Genomic DNA, 17,294 nt, shown 5'->3' on the forward strand with positions numbered 1-17,294 from the left:
TAATGGGGGTTCAAGAGCTGTTTCCCCGTGACCTCGAAAATCGTCTAAACTGCTGCCAAGAAATGTTGGAGAGAATTCCAGCAAATTCCACATTTTTCAGCAGTGCCGAGGCCACGTCCACCTGTGTGGAGATGTTCATAAGCAGAATTTTCGCTATTGGGCTAATGAAAACCCAAGGGAAATTCACCAGAGGCCACGTCACTCCCCTAAAGTGACTGTATGGTGCGCAGTAGCCCAGTTTGGGATTATTGGGCCTTACTTTTTCATGGATAATGGGCGAACCATCGCTGTCACCGCCGAGCGTTATGTGACAATGTTAGAAGAGTTTTTCGAACCTCAGTTGGAAGAATTGAGTGAAGCAACTAATCTGGGAGACATCTGGTTCCAACAGGACGGGGCCACATCCCACACTGCTAGGATTTCAATGGCGAGATTGAGGCCAATGTTCCCCCAGCGCCTCGTCTCTGTGAGGGGTGACGTGGAGTGGCCTGCGCCCTCAGCAGATTTGAGCATTTGTGACTTTTTCCTTTGGGGGTACCTAAAGGAAAAGGTTTTTAAAAATCTTCCACATACCCTGGAAGAACTTAAGGCCAGAATCAGGGAGCAAGTTTTGGCAATACCCATCCAAATGTGCAGAAGAGCTGGTGAAAACTTCAGAATTCGCCTTCAAGAGTGTATCGCTGCTGACGGCCGCCATCTGTATATAATATTACCCCAGGATGTACTTACTGCGTCACAATAGCACTGTAGTTCTGCATCAGCAGGTAGTTCTTCACCCAACCCCCCAGGACGATGATGTGCAGCCATTCTGATAGTTCGCTCTGTATATAGACTATAGATAATATACACATCCACTTATATATCCATGGATTGTACCACTTACCTGGTGCGGGGGTGTTTGTTATCTTACATTGCTTACTCTATGAGATTTGATGTTCTTTTGCCTCTCAGTGGTATGACCCATGTATACCTGTATATACCAGGGTGCGGCTGACATGTACAGACGTATAGATTGTCCTCCGGGTTACTGGCAGGGTGACAGCTATTACTTGTAAATTATAATTGTTTCTTATTAGTGAGACTCTTCATTAATATTAACCTCTTGTTATCTATTTAGTGCCTATCGTTCCATCTTAATTTAGTCTCTTTAGGAAAAAAAATGGGTTTATTTTGTTAAATTAGTAAAAAAAAAAAAGTAAACATTCTAGATTTAGTAACAAAAATAGAAGGAAAAAATTTAACCAAAAACATGTTTTCACTTAGACCATCCAGTGACCGTAATAGTGAGAACAACGATGAATGTTCCAGAGTTTCTTCAAAAATATTAGTAAATGTGAAACAATTAAGAAGGTTCTCCATTATGACGTGGCAGAGGCACTGCGGGGGAGGGATAGAGAGAGACTCCGCCCCCTGTTATACTTCTTGTAGTTACTAGAGATGAGCGAGTAGTATTCCATCGAATATTACGGTATTCGAAATACTCGTACTCGCTCGAATACCACGCGGTAAACGCAGTAAAAATTTGATTCCCCTCCCACCTTCCCTGGCGTTTTTTTTTACACCAATAACAGCGCAGGGGAGGTGGGACAGGAAGCAGGACAACGGAGGCATCGAAACAAAATAGGAAAAAGTCATTGGCTGCCGAAATCAGGTGACCTCCACTCTATTAGAATAGTGGGTGTCAGATTCGATTCAGATAGTAGACAGGGAGAGACGTTCTGCCAGGGGGAGCTAGCAATTAGAATTATTTAGGCAGGAATCTTACACTAACAGCTCTTATAAGAGCTAAACTTACTCTACCACTGCTTGAAGATTGTATATACCACCTGTATATATACACCATCTGTATATATACCACCTGTATACAGGGGTAAACCTGCCTGTTTCGCCGCCCGAGGAGGATGATAGAAAGCCGGGGGGCGTGGCTGAGCGGCGTTAGCAGGCAGAGAGCAGGCACGGAGAGGACCTGCTCTCTGCCTGAGCATGAGGGAGGCCGCTGGAGCAGCGCTGCTCCAGCGGCCTCCCCAATCCACTGCTCGGTGACGCTAATCCAGTCCAGGACAGCTTGTCCTGGACTGGCTTAGGTAAGCAAAAATGCCGCCCTCCCCGGGACCCTGGCATAGCGCCGCCTGAAGCGGTCGCTTCAGGTCGCCTCATGGGAGGTGCGGCGCTGCCTGTATATATACACCATCTGTATATACAATCTTTTTGCAAATAATTTTCCCAAAAGCCCTTGTTAGAGCTCCAGTTCAGTACCACCTTTTCCCCCAATCTACCTTTCCCATCTCCAGTTCTTGTTTTAAGCTCAGTATATACTTGTAACATACAGAGGTATACACACATCCACAATGATAGTTAAGGGTGGGGGCTGTCTGATTTCCCCCTTGCCATCTGTGGTTGTCATGGGCAATGTGATTTAAAGGGGTGCATGCTAAATATTTTTCCATTTTCCATATTGAGTTTGGAGTGTCTAGTTGATGGTCTGTGATGTTGGGGTAATAGAGGGGCTTTGGTGTGTTAGATGCCCCCAGGCATGCTCCCCCTGCTGTCCCAGTTGCATTGCAGAGGTGTTGGCATCATTTCCTGGGGTGTCATAGTGGACTTGGTGACTCTCCTGAGTCCAATGGTGGGATCCCCTGAAACGAAGCATTTTTTCCCCATAAACTCTAATGGGATTCGATATTCAATCGAATTGTCGAATATTGAGGGTCTACTCGAAACGAATATCAAATATTTCACTACTCACTCATCTCTATTTATAACATTTGCAATGGCTTTTATGAATTTCTGTGGGGATTATAGTGTAAAACCTCTTTGTATTAGTCTTTGCTCCCCTTCTTTCCAGCAGATCTAATGAGGACATTTCATTATTTGGGGGGGCGACAGGTTCGGAGAACATTCAGTTTCAGTTTTCTGATTAATTTTTATTCTCTTCTTTGTGAAAGGAATGAACTTTTTTTTTTTTTCTTTTTACCACATTCACCGTGCACTATTGAACCTTGTAGTCAGGACCGGCGTCAGCACCTGGCGTACCTGGTCAAGTGCCCCGAACCAACATGATAGCAGTTGGGGAAAGCCTGTTTCCCCAACCCTTATACTGTATATACTGCTCATGGGCCCCTTTCCATTAGATGCAAGTCCAGGAGCGGTGATTAAAAATAAAAAAAAACACTGATACTCACCTGTCCTGGGCACAGAATGCTCTCCAGAGCTCTTATGGCCGGTGACTGAGGTCCTGCTTTCCAGACCTCACTGCTGAAGCCTATGATTGGGCCCCAGCAGTCACATGGAGCACACTGGTGTAATGACGTCATCACGCCCCACGTGAACGCTGAGGCCCAATCACAGGCCCCAGCAGTGACACCTGGGGAGCAGGACCTCAGTCACAAGGAAGAAGAGGAGGAAAGATTCCCAGGAGAGGTGTGGTAAGGTGAGATTAAGTGTTATTTTTAATCACTTCCTCTGGGCCTCCGATTAAACCTCAAAGTATTATAACAGCACCATCTTTGGGGGGTCTTGGAAGCATATAATACTGTATAGTGACCACTATGGGCATATAATATTGTGTGGGGGCCACTGTGGGCATATTATACTGTGCGGGGACCACTGCAGAACATCTAATACAGTGGCTGGACCACTGTGGAGCAAATAATACTGTGTGGGGGCCACTTCGGAGCATACAATACTGTGTGGGTATACTGTGGAGCATATAATGCTGCGTGGGGGCCACTGTGGATCATACAGTCCTATGAAAAAGTTTGGGCACCCCTATTAATCTTAATCATTTTTAGTTCTAAATATTTTGGTGTTTGCAGCGGCCATTTCAGTTTGATATATCTAATAACTGATGGACACAGTAATATTTCAGGATTGAAATGAGGTTTATTGTACTAACAGAAAATGTGCAATATGCATTAAACCAAAATTTGACCGGTGCAAAAGTATGGGCACCCTTATCATTTTATTGATTTGAATACTCCTAACTACTTTTTACTGACTTACTGAAGCACAAAATTGGTTTTGTAACCTCAGTGAGCTTTGAACTTCATAGCCAGGTGTATCCAATCATGAGAAAAGGTATTTAAGGTGGCCAATTGCAAGTTGTTCTCCTATTTGAATCTCCTCTGAAGAGTGGCATCATGGGCTACTCAAAACAACTCTCAAATGATCTGAAAACAAAGATTGTTCAACATAGTTGTTCAGGGGAAGGATACAAAAAGTTGTCTCAGAGATTTAACCTGTCAGTTTCCACTGTGAGGAACATAGTAAGGAAATGGAAGACCACAGGGACAGTTCTTGTTAAGCCCAGAAGTGGCAGGCCAAGAAAAATATCAGAAAGGCAGAGAAGAAGAATGGTGAGAACAGTCAAGGACAATCCACAGACCACCTCCAAAGAGCTGCAGCATCATCTTGCTGCAGATGGTGTCACTGTGCATCGGTCAACTATACAGAGCACTTTGCACAAATAGAAGCTGTATGGGAGAGTGATGAGAAAGAAGCCGTTTCTGCACGTACGCCACAAATAGAGTTGCCTGAGGTATGAAAAAGCACATTTGGACAAGGCAGCTTCATTTTGGAAACAAAAATTGAGTTGTTTGGTTATAAAAAAAAAGGCGTTATGCATGGCGTCCAAAAAGAAACAGCATTCCAAGAAAAACACATGCTACCCACTGTAAAATTTGGTGGAGGTTCCATCATGCTTTGGGGCTGTGTGGCCAATGCCGGCATCGGGAATCTTGTTAAAGTTGAGGGTCGCATGGATTCCACTCAGTATCAGCAGATTCTTGAGAATAATGTTCAAGAATCAGTGACGAAGTTGAAGTTACGCCAGGGATGGATATTTCAGCAAGACAATGATCCAAAACACCGCTCCAAATCCTCAGGCATTCATGCAGAGGAACAAGTACAATGTTCTGGAATGGCCATCCCAGTCCCCAGACCTGAATATCATTGAACATCTGTGGGATATTTGAAGCGGGCTGTCCATGCTCGGCGACCATCTAACTTAACTGAACTTGAATTGTTTGTCCAAAATACCTTTATCCAGGATCCAGGAACTGATTAAAAGCTACAGGAAGCGACTAGAGGCCGTTATCTTTGCAAAAGGAGGATGTACTAAATATTAATGTCACTTTTCTGTTGAGGTGCCCATACTTTTGCACCAGTCAAATTTTGGTTTAATGCATATTGCGCATTTTCTGTTAGTACAATAAACCTCATTTCAATCCTGAAATATTACTGTGTCCATCAGTTATTAGATATATCAAACTGAAATGGCTGTTGCAAATACCAAAATATTTAGAACTAAAAATGATTAAGATTAATAGGGGTGCCCAAACTTTTTCATAGGACTGTATAATACTGTGTGGGGCCACCATGGTGAAGTGGCACTATTAACAATATCAGGCCCTGTTCACACGGTGCTATCCAGCACTGATTTTGCACCTAAATCTTCAGCAAATTCCTCTCTCAAAAGGGCCGTGGGCCAGTACTAGGTGTGGATCACTTGGTACTGGGCCACACAATGACCACACACTTGTACACACAATGACCACGCACTTGTACACACAATGACCACGCACTTGCACAATGACCACGCACTTGTACACACAATGACCACACACTTGTACACACAATGACCACGCACTTGTACACACAATGACCACGCACTTGCACAATGACCACGCACTTGTACACACAATGATCACGCACTTGTACACACAATGACCACGCACTTGTACACACAATGACCACGCACTTGTACACACAATGATCACGCACTTGTACACACAATGACCACGTACTTGTACACACAATGACCACGCACTTGTACACACAATGACCACGCACTTGTACACACAATGACCATGCACTTGTACACACAATGACCACGCACTTGTACACACAGGTTGGGTTCACATCTGCACCAGATTTTTCATTGGAGATTCCGTGACAGAAACTGCCAAAAATCGGAAGATAAAATTCCTGCAATGGGAGCTTTTTGTTCTTTCCGCTGCTTACAGTTTTAACACAGTGAACATCTGGTGGACTCCATTATAGTCAGTACTGTTGGCCAGTGTCCGCCTGTAACCGCTGTTTTAGTGGCCCAGATCTCCGCCATTTGGGTCCTCACCACATCCCAATGACTCAGATTATGGCGCCAGTATGAAGCTTGTGTCAGACACATTTTTCCTGTGTGCCTGTCAGAGTCCTAATGGCCTATAAGACACGACCTCTCTCAGACATTTCTTCCTGACCTTCCCCCAACCAATCGCTCCTTCTCCAGGTCACAGGACATTGTCTGGCATGAATCTGTTCTACAGCTTAAAAAAGTTTGGGGTCTGCTGCTATTACCTATTGACTCTTGGGGTGACCTTACATTGGTCCTGCTGGTTCTTTTGTGTTGTTCCATCTCTTTGTCTCCTCTGATTTTTCCTGTTTTTGGGAGTTTTTTTAGCAACAGTGACAGCTCATGCCCGGAGCAGCAGAGTCTTGTGGCTTTTGGGCGTTTTCATCTCACTGTCATGTTTTGTGAAGATAATATTACAAGGATCTGGTTTAACTGGAAAGATTTCTAGTTGTGGTTTGTTGGTTTTTATGGCCTAGATATTCTGCTAAGCCCGAGCCTGCTGCCGGTAACATTGGTGCCTTGTCTCTCATTGTTTTTATTACTGATTACTCATTAAGGTGTGAGTATTCCCCATGGTCAGGGCGTGAGTATTCCCCATGGTCAGGGCCCGAGTATTCCCCATGGTCAGGCCCCGAGTATTCCTCATGGTCAGGGCCTGAGTATTCCCCATGGTCAGGGCCCGAGTATTCCCCATGGTCAGGCCCCGAGTATTCCTCATGGTCAGGGCCTGAGTATTCCTCATGGTCAGGGCCCGAGTATTCCCCATGGTCAGGGCCTGAGTATTCCCCATGGTCAGGGCCTGAGTATTCCTCATGGTCAGGGCCTGAGTATTCCCCATGGTCAGGGCCTGAGTATTTCTCATGGTCAGGGCCTGAGTATTCCTCATGGTCAGGGCCTGAGTATTCCTCATAGTCAGGGCCCGAGTATCCCCCATGGTCAGGGACTGAGTATTCCTCATGGTCAGGGCCTGAGTATTCCTCATGGTCAGGGCCTGAGTATTCCTCATGGTCAGAGCCTGAGTATTCCCCATGGTCAGGGCCTGAGTATTCCTCATGGTCAGGGCCTGAGTATTCCTCATGGTCAGGGCCTGAGTATTCCTCATGGTCAGGACCCAAGTATTCCCCATGGTCAGGGCCTGAGTATTCCTCATGGTCAGGGCCTGAGTATTCCCCATGGTCAGGACCCAAGTATTCCCCATGGTCAGGGCCTGAGTATTCCCCATGGTTAGGGCCCGAGTTTTCCCCATGGTCAGGGCCCGAGTATTCCTTATGGTCAGGGCCTGAGTATTCATCATGGTTAGGGTCCGAGTATTCCTCATGGTCAGGGCCCGAGTATTCCTCATGGTCAGGGCCTGAGTATTCCCCATGGTTAGGACCTGAGTATTCCCAATGGTCAGGGCCCGAGTACTCCTCATGGTCAGGGCCTGAGTATTCCCTATGGTTAGCGCCTGAGTATTCCCCATGGTTAGCGCCTGAGTATTCCCCATGGTTAGCGCCTGAGTAGTCCCCATGGTCAGGGCCCGAGTGCTCCTCATGGTCAGGGCCTGAGTATTCCCCATAGTCAGGGCATGAGTATTCCACATGGTCAGGGCGCGAGTATTCCCCATAGTCAGGGCGCAAGTATTCCCCATGATCAAGGCCCAAGTATTCCCCATGGTCAGGGCGCAAGTATTCCACATGGTCAGGGCCCAAGTATTCCCCATGGTCAGGGCCTGAGTACTCCTCATGGTCAGGGCCTGAGTATTCCTCATGGTCTGGGCCTGAGTATTCCCCATGGTCAGGGCCTGAGTATTCCACATGGTCAGGGCCCGAGTATTTCTCATGGTCAGGGCCCGAGTATTCCTCATGGTCAGGGCCCGAGTATTCCTCATGGTCAGGGCCTGAGTATTCCCCATGGTCAGGGCGCAAGTATTCCCCATGGTCAGGGCGCAAGTATTCCCCATGGTCAGGGCGCAAGTATTCCCCATGGTCAGGGCGCAAGTATTCCCCATGGTCAGGGCGCAAGTATTCCCCATGGTCAGGGCCTGAGTATTCCCCATGGTCAGGGCCTGAGTATTCCCCATGGTCAGGGCCTGAGTATTCCCCATGGTTAGGGCCTGAGTTTTCCTCATGGTCAGGGCCTGAGTATTCCTCATGGTTAGGGCCCGAGTATTCCTCATGGTCAGGGCCCAAGTATTCCTCATAGTCAAGGCCTGAGTATTCCCCATGGTCAGGGCCTGAGTATTCCCCATGGTCAGGGCCTGAGTATTCCCCATGGTCAGGGCCTGAGTATTCCCCATGGTCAGGGCCTGAGTATTCCCCATAGTCAGGGCCTGAGTATTCCCCATGGTCATGGCCTGAGTATTCCCCATGGTTAGGGCCTGAGTTTTCCTCATGGTCAGGGCCTGAGTTTTCCTCATGGTCAGGGCCTGAGTATTCCTCATGGTCAGGGCCTGAGTATTCCTCATGGTCAGGGCCTGAGTATTCCTCATGGTCAGGACCCAAGTATTCCCCATGGTCAGGGCCTGAGTATTCCTCATGGTCAGGGCCTGAGTATTCCCCATGGTCAGGACCCAAGTATTCCCCATGGTCAGGGCCTGAGTATTCCCCATGGTTAGGGCCCGAGTTTTCCCCATGGTCAGGGCCCGAGTATTCCTTATGGTCAGGGCCTGAGTATTCATCATGGTTAGGGTCCGAGTATTCCTCATGGTCAGGGCCCGAGTATTCCTCATGGTCAGGGCCTGAGTATTCCCCATGGTTAGGACCTGAGTATTCCCAATGGTCAGGGCCCGAGTACTCCTCATGGTCAGGGCCTGAGTATTCCCTATGGTTAGCGCCTGAGTATTCCCCATGGTTAGCGCCTGAGTATTCCCCATGGTTAGCGCCTGAGTAGTCCCCATGGTCAGGGCCCGAGTGCTCCTCATGGTCAGGGCCTGAGTATTCCCCATAGTCAGGGCATGAGTATTCCACATGGTCAGGGCGCGAGTATTCCCCATAGTCAGGGCGCAAGTATTCCCCATGATCAAGGCCCAAGTATTCCCCATGGTCAGGGCGCAAGTATTCCACATGGTCAGGGCCCAAGTATTCCCCATGGTCAGGGCCTGAGTACTCCTCATGGTCAGGGCCTGAGTATTCCTCATGGTCTGGGCCTGAGTATTCCCCATGGTCAGGGCCTGAGTATTCCACATGGTCAGGGCCCGAGTATTTCTCATGGTCAGGGCCCGAGTATTCCTCATGGTCAGGGCCCGAGTATTCCTCATGGTCAGGGCCTGAGTATTCCCCATGGTCAGGGCGCAAGTATTCCCCATGGTCAGGGCGCAAGTATTCCCCATGGTCAGGGCGCAAGTATTCCCCATGGTCAGGGCGCAAGTATTCCCCATGGTCAGGGCGCAAGTATTCCCCATGGTCAGGGCCTGAGTATTCCCCATGGTCAGGGCCTGAGTATTCCCCATGGTCAGGGCCTGAGTATTCCCCATGGTTAGGGCCTGAGTTTTCCTCATGGTCAGGGCCTGAGTATTCCTCATGGTTAGGGCCCGAGTATTCCTCATGGTCAGGGCCCAAGTATTCCTCATAGTCAAGGCCTGAGTATTCCCCATGGTCAGGGCCTGAGTATTCCCCATGGTCAGGGCCTGAGTATTCCCCATGGTCAGGGCCTGAGTATTCCCCATGGTCAGGGCCTGAGTATTCCCCATAGTCAGGGCCTGAGTATTCCCCATGGTCATGGCCTGAGTATTCCCCATGGTTAGGGCCTGAGTTTTCCTCATGGTCAGGGCCTGAGTTTTCCTCATGGTCAGGGCCTGAGTATTCCTCATGGTCAGGGCCCGAGTATTCCTCATGGTCAGGGCCCGAGTATTCCTCATGGTCAGGGCCCGAGTATTCCTCATGGTCAGGGCCCGAGTATTCCCCATGGTCAGGGCCCGAGTATTCCTCATGGTCAGGGCCTGAGTATTCCTCATGGTCAGGGCCCAAGTATTCCTCAAGGTCAGGGACCCTTGTACTTGTTCAGACTAAGCAGCCGCCTGGTGTTGCAGTTACCCCTGTCTATGTGCTGATCCTCATTCTGTATTTCGGCACTGTATACTTGACTTCTTTGGCCTTTGACAATCTTTTTGATATTTAGGTGTGTCTTTTTTATGAATCTGCTGACGGTAAAGATATTTACTGACTGTAACTTAATAAATCTTATGTTGAAATTTTACAAGAAAGACTCAATTCCCAGAAGGGAGCTGTCCCGCCTCGCCTCCTTTCTGGCTTCAGTTAATGTTTTGTGTCTTTCGCAATAAGTTTGAGACTTTGTTACTTTTTGCAGAATTTTTTTTTATTTTATACAATTCCTGCACTGTTGTCCTGGCCAAATGGGGCTCATAAAGGGGATTTCTAGATGGAAATGTAGTTTTTTATTTCAATGGGACTGAACTATAGCTTTGTCATGTGACTGATGGACATGATGTCACTTCCTGAGAAGAAAAAACCAGCCATGTTTTCTAGTCCTGCACCATCCCTTTGACCTCTTCTCTGCCACAATGCAACCTCACATGGTTATGTCCAGTCCTTTCCTATGCATGGGCTTTCTTCAGCAGCTTTGTAAGGATCAGACTGAGTCAGACTCACCGGCCCTTGTCTTTTCTTTTAGCCAAAAATGGCTTCCATGGAAATATAAGTGATTCTTCTTCTGGCATCTGCTAAATCCAGCCTTGGCTTTAGGCCAAAAAAAAAACTGCGACAAGTCTCAAGAAGTTTTGTGAATTCATTTTTACTGCAGTTCTCACAGGGCTCGTCCAGTTGGCACAGGCAGTCTTATAGGTGAGGTGATGCACAATGCACCCTGGGAATGTAGTTCTGCAGAATATTAGGAACCTTGTAGCTAACCTTCAAGTCAATACTGAATATCTAAGGAGTCTTGTGCCAAGAATAAGACTAGATTCACATAAGTATTTAAAAGAGCTGCCATGAAAGACGACTGTTGTATCTCTTCTGTATCCATTCTGTTTTCTTCGGTAATAATAATCTAATCATAATAATACATTTTATTTCTATAGCGCCACCATATTCCGCAGCGCTGTAGGGTTTGTACGGTTCAAGTGCAGACAGAAAGATACATTACAGAGAAAGTCATTTCACACAATGGGACTGAGGGCCCTGCTCGCAAGAGCTTACAATCTATGAGGTAGAGGGGGTGACACAAGAGGTAGCAGGGGCGGCATTGCTTATACAGGGGTCAGACACTTTTGTAATAGAGGTGACTGTCATTACACAAACATAAAACTTTATGAGCCGTCACCAGTTGTGTCCTGTAACATGTGGATGGAGCTTGGACCTATAGAGTTATCCGGAGATGACATCATATCATGTGGGGTAATGTGGGAGCGGGGACAGAGGAGGGTTAATTTTAGGGATTCTAATGACGGTACGGAAGGGTTTACATTAGGAATTGGGATAGGCCTGTCTGATAAGATGTGTCTTTAGTTTGCACTTGTATCTTCATGTGAATGGGTGTCCATTGGAAGACAGTGTACGAGCATGGGAGCCTCTGATAATAGAAGAGGTAAGTGAAAGCGGAGCAAGGGCTGGGCCACAGGTGCACGACGCCACACAGACACACACAGCGTTGTAATTCTCAGGGCAAAGTCTACTGAATAAGTCAATGAAGAGAGATCTGGGAAAATATGCAACAAGGTATAACAGAGAAGAAATACAAAATAATATGGAACAGAGTGTTGCAGCAAACCAACACTATACCCATAGTTCCCACAGTTACTTAACAGGTGACAGATACAAGTCCTTTAATATGGGCAACATGGTGGCTCAGTGGTTAGCACTGCAGTCCTGGGTTCGAATCCCACCAGGAACAACATCTGCAAGGAGTTTGGATGTTCTTGTTTGTGTGGATTTACTCCCATTCTACAAAGACATACTGATAGGGAAAAAAATGTACATTGTGATCCCTATATGGGGCTCACACTCAGGGCCGCACCTCTAATGAGGCGATGTGAAGCGCCCGCTTTGGGCAGCGTTTTTTGTTTTTTTTTGGGGGGGGGGGGGGTGGCAGCCCGGCATTTTTTTTTGCGTTTTTTTTTTGTGTTTTTTTTTTCCCCTCAGAACCAGCGCAAGGAGAGCTGCCGCCTACGCTGATACACAGACGTCCTGTGGGAGAAGAGGATGCGGCAGCGGGAGCAGCAGCGCGTGGTCTGTAAGTATAATAACTCTTTTTTTGTTTTATATTAGGCCACTGCCTGCTGGAGTATCCACCAGCAGGCAGCGGCCTATTACCAACCCGGACCTGCTCACTGCCGCCCCCACTTCCCTTTGTACTTTAAGCCACGGCGGGCGGTAGTGAATAGGCCCGGGCCAGGCCGCGATCCCACTGCCGCTAATATTATACTCGGGGGTCTTTTCAGACCCCCTGAGTATAATAATCGGAGCCCCAGGGAAGGTGAGAGAAAATAATAAATAGTGTTACTCACCTCTCCGAGATACGGTGTTAATCCAAGCAGGCTTTGGGGCTATATGGTAATGCCCAGACGTCACGTGGTCTGGAATATTACCATATAGGCCCGAAGCCTGTGCTAGCAGTACTATATAGGTCCGAAGCCTGTGCTAGTAGTAATAGCCTGTTACTGCTAGCACAGGCTTTGGGCCTATATGGTAATATCCCAGACCACGTGACATCTGACACATTACCATACAGGCCCGAAGCCTGGTAGGAGTAACATCAGATCCCGGAGAGGTGAGTAACAGTGTTTATTATGTTCCCTCACCTCCCCTGGGGATCCGATTATTATACTCGGGGTCTGAAAAGACCCCTGAGTATAATAATAGTTCATGGGTTTGCAACTGTGGGGCATAATAGAGCTTGAAGGGTCCACTGTGGCCCCTGTAACCTCTATTATGCCCCACAGCGGGCCCCCTGCAACCTCTATTAAAGGGATTCTACCATTAAAAAACTTTTTTTTCCTGTGGATAACACGTTGGAATAGCCTTTAGAAAGGCTATTCGTCTCCTACCTTTAGATGGGATCTCCGCCCTAGTAATACCAGTTTTTACCGGTATGTAAATTAGTTCACTGGCGGCGATGGGGGCGGGCCTCAGCACTGAAAATGCGAGAGCGTCCCCACCGCTGCCCGAGAACAAGATCCTGCGCCACCTCCTTCTTCTGCTGGATCCTCCCCTACTTTCTTCAGCAGCGTCACCTCTGTCGGCTCTTACACTAGTAGAGCCGACTGCGCATGCTCACAATTGCAGCCACAGAAAAAAGTTTTTTAATGGTAGAATCCCTTTAAGCCCCACAGTCTATTGTGCCACTGTGGGGCATAATATAGGCTGCAGGGGCTGCTGTGATATATATATATATATATATATATATATATATATATATATATAGGGGTCGGGTGTATGGAGAAGTGAGGAGTCAGACATGTCTGTGTTTCAAACTTTACAGAGTCAAGTCACAGCTGGAAGAAGTGGTCATTGCGCTCCAAAGGGAAGAGACGGGAAATGTGGGGAGACGTCTCCTGTGAGTATTACTGCACAAAATATCACATTGCATTGTATTTATTGTAATGTTGTAATTCATTGTAATGGTACTGCTAGTACCCCCAATCCCCCCGCTGTCTGAGGCGGACGATCAGAAGATAAACAACCCCCCCCCCCCCCCGGACTCAATACAGGGGAGGGGGGGGGGGTGTCTTTTGATCGTCCGCCTCAGGCAGCAGAGAGGCTAGGTTCACCACTGCTCACACTCTACATTAAAAAAAAAAAGTCTTTTAAGAACACGGTTTTCCTGGATCAGTCCCTTGTTGGCGTGCACCTTAAATATTGTACAATACTATTTGTAATCTAATGGTATATTTGTGATCCATAGGGAAATGCTGTCTTCACTTAAAAGTACAGTTATATCCTTTGCTCCAGGTCTCTACCTAACAGACAGCCCAATTCTCTGATGATAAGGTGTCAGCGTAAGAGTCCCTTATATATCACCACGTGGGACACGTAGACGCAGCCAAACCGTACTTACAAGTCCTTGAGGCCTTTCTCTCATGTGGTCTCCTTTACCTTATCAACTTCAGGGATGTCCAGACTCAGTCCCAAAACTAGCACCACCATCACTGTGTCCCCAGACTCAGTCCACAGCCAGCATGGCAGCTTCTCCTGCAGCCCAGCACAGCTCAGGTCTCCGTCCTAACCAACCTAGGGCAATAGTTACATTAATCACCTATGGGCAGTTCATCATTTCACTGCCACCTACTGACCAAAGTTAGTTACTGACGATTTATTACTTCACAACCTTACATAAGTGTTAGGTCATTGAGTGAGCGGAGAGCACGGGTTGGGTGGTAGACAGAGATGAGGGAGGAAATGTATGGAGGTGCGGCATTATGGAGAGCCTTGTGGGGGAGGGGGATAACTTTATATTTTATTCTATAATGAATAGGCAGCCAATGTAGTGACTGGCACAGACCAGAGGCCTCGCTGTAGTGACCGGCACAGACCAGAGGCCGCGCTGTAGCGTCTAGCCTGATAGATGAGCCTGGCCGCTGCATTCAGAATAGATTGTAGAGGGGAGAGTTTAGTGAGGGGAAGACGGATTAGTAAGGAGTTACAGTAGTCAAGGCGAGAATGAATCACAGAGACAATAAGTGTCTTTAGTGTGTCTCTGGTGAGGAAAGGGTGTATTCTGGAGATGTTTTTGAGGTGGAGGTGACATGAACGTGCGAGTGATTCAATATGAGGGGTGAAGGAAAGGTCTGCGTCAAACATGACCCCGAGGCAGCGGGCCTGCTGCCTAGGAGTTATAGTAAGGCCTGAGACTGCAATGGATATATCAGGGACAGATCTGTTAGATGGTGGAAACAGTAGTAGTTCAGTCTTCGAGAGATTTAGTGTCAGATAGAGCGAGGACATGATATTAGAGACAGCAGAGAGACAGTCACTGGTGTTCTGTATGAGTGCAGGGGTGATGTCACGGGAAGATGTGTATAATTGGGTGTCATCAGCATAAAGATGGTACCTGAAGCCAAATCTGGGTATGGTTTGTCCAATGGGGGCTGTGTAGAGAGAAAAGAGCAGGGGGCCGAGGACCGAGCCCTGAGGAACCCCAACAGCAAGGGAAAGAGGAGAGGAAACAGAGCCCGCAAATGATACACTGAAAGTGCGGTCTGAGAGATAAGAGGAGAACCAGGAGAGCGCAGTGTCCATGAGGCCGACTGAGCGGAGCATAGTGAGGAGGAGATGATGGTCAACAGTGTCAGAAGCTGCAGAGAGGTCCAGAAGAATAAGAAGAGAGAAGTCACCATTGGATTTAGCCATTATGAGATTATTGGAGACTTTTGTGAGAGCCGTTTCAATAGAGTGCAGAGCGCGGAAACCAGATTGTAAGGGGTCAAGCAGAGAGTTAGCAGAGAGATAGCGGATTAAACGAGAATAAACCAGGCGTTCCAAGAGTTTAGAGATGAAGGGGAGGTTAGAGACGGGTCGATAGTTAGCAGCACCGGATGGGTCCAGGGAGGGTTTTTTCAATAGCGGGGTTATAACAGCATGCTTGAAGGAGGATGGGAAGATTCCAGAAGAGAGAGAGAGGTTAAATATTTTAGTAAGGTGAGTGGTGACAGCAGGCGACAGAGATTGGAGAAGGTGTGAGGGGGAGGGAAAGGCTTGATATCCGGACCTGTGTACCATATAGTGCTGTGTTGTTACTGGGTTCACCCCATGGTGTCCTGGTAGTGGCAGGTCCATGTTCTCTATCAGGACCTTGGACAGCACCCAGAGAATTTCCACATGTTCTGCCGGATGTTCATATTGACCTATGACAGACTGCTGGAGTTCTTGCAGGCCGGTCTCACCCACCAGGACGCCAATATGAGGTGTCCTATTTCTGCAGAAGAACCAGCTATTTGTAAGGTAACAATAGTTTGCATGACCCTGGTGTGTATCGTGCACAGAAACAGCAGTAGCCACTTTTCGATAAATCTGTTCCGCTTTCCTGTATCACAGACTCGGCCTCACAGAACAGGTCTACATGTTTCTTTCACAGATCCCTGGGACACGTTTGCATCCTTGCAATTTGAATTCCCTTTTATGACTTCCCCCATCCTAGAGATCTTCTGCTCCACCTGCCGGCTCATCTGGAGAATCTCAAGGACTTTATGATGCCTGTGCATGCTGCAAAAAACTGGGCGTAGATTGCTGAAGGCTTCCAGGACTTGTTAGTGAACTATTATATGATCCCTGAGGGTTCTGTTACCTGGATCAGGATGACATCTATGGGGTGGGGGCTTTTGACCTTTTCCTGACATTTTAGCTAGTTACTATTGATTTTTTAGGCAGCGTGGGGACTCACAAAGGAATGAGGACGGAGGAGGGACCTACACGACTTATTTTGGACAAGGCGCAGTGGAAGAGAAGTACAACGGCTATGTAGGCCACAATGGGCACATGAGGGGGCACTAGATGGCCCAGGGTGACTATAGGTCTATGACCAATAAAGCCCTGTCCACCGGTCCTGGCTGTTGGTAGGATTTGCCAGAATAGGTTTTCGGTGACGGGTAGTCTTGTGAGGACAGACATTGGGCCATGTCCCAAGTACAGATGGATGAACATCACAAGATTCTTGTTGACGAATATTCCTGAGGTTCGGCCTTCAGTTTTGTTTAGTCCTAAACTTGTTCAGCAGGAACTGGAAGGGCAATTATAAAACAATGCAATCTTCTCAGACCTCAATATAATAATCGGAGGCCCAGGGGAGTAAAAATAACAAGACACTTATACTCGCCTTGCCTCACCCCTCGTGGGCTTCCTCGTGTCATGACGTCAGTGCACCCTATGTGACCTCTGAGGCCTCAGCAGTGACCGTAGGGTGTGTGATGTCAGCCAGAGACTGAAAGAGGATGCCAAGCGGCCATCGGAGACTGCAAGGATGTCCAGCGGAGGTGAGACAAGGTGAGTATAACTGTTTATTTCATATCATTGTTTTGCTGCTGTAATTAATTCATGACATGTAAACCAGGCCCAGGCTATACAGGCTATTGGGTGATATAGCAGCCTGTGCATGTGTATGCTCACTAGACGTGTAACCTGCGGTCTGGTGGCACTTTGTGCAGATGTGGCCCCAGTGACCGCTAGTGACTGCTCCTCCTGCCCTTCCCAATGTGTCCTATGGAGATGTCCCAGCACATCAGTTAGGGACTTCA

Source organism: Leptodactylus fuscus, chromosome 2 (assembly GCF_031893055.1).
Source record: "Leptodactylus fuscus isolate aLepFus1 chromosome 2, aLepFus1.hap2, whole genome shotgun sequence".
Classification (NCBI taxonomy): Eukaryota; Metazoa; Chordata; class Amphibia; order Anura; family Leptodactylidae; genus Leptodactylus; species Leptodactylus fuscus.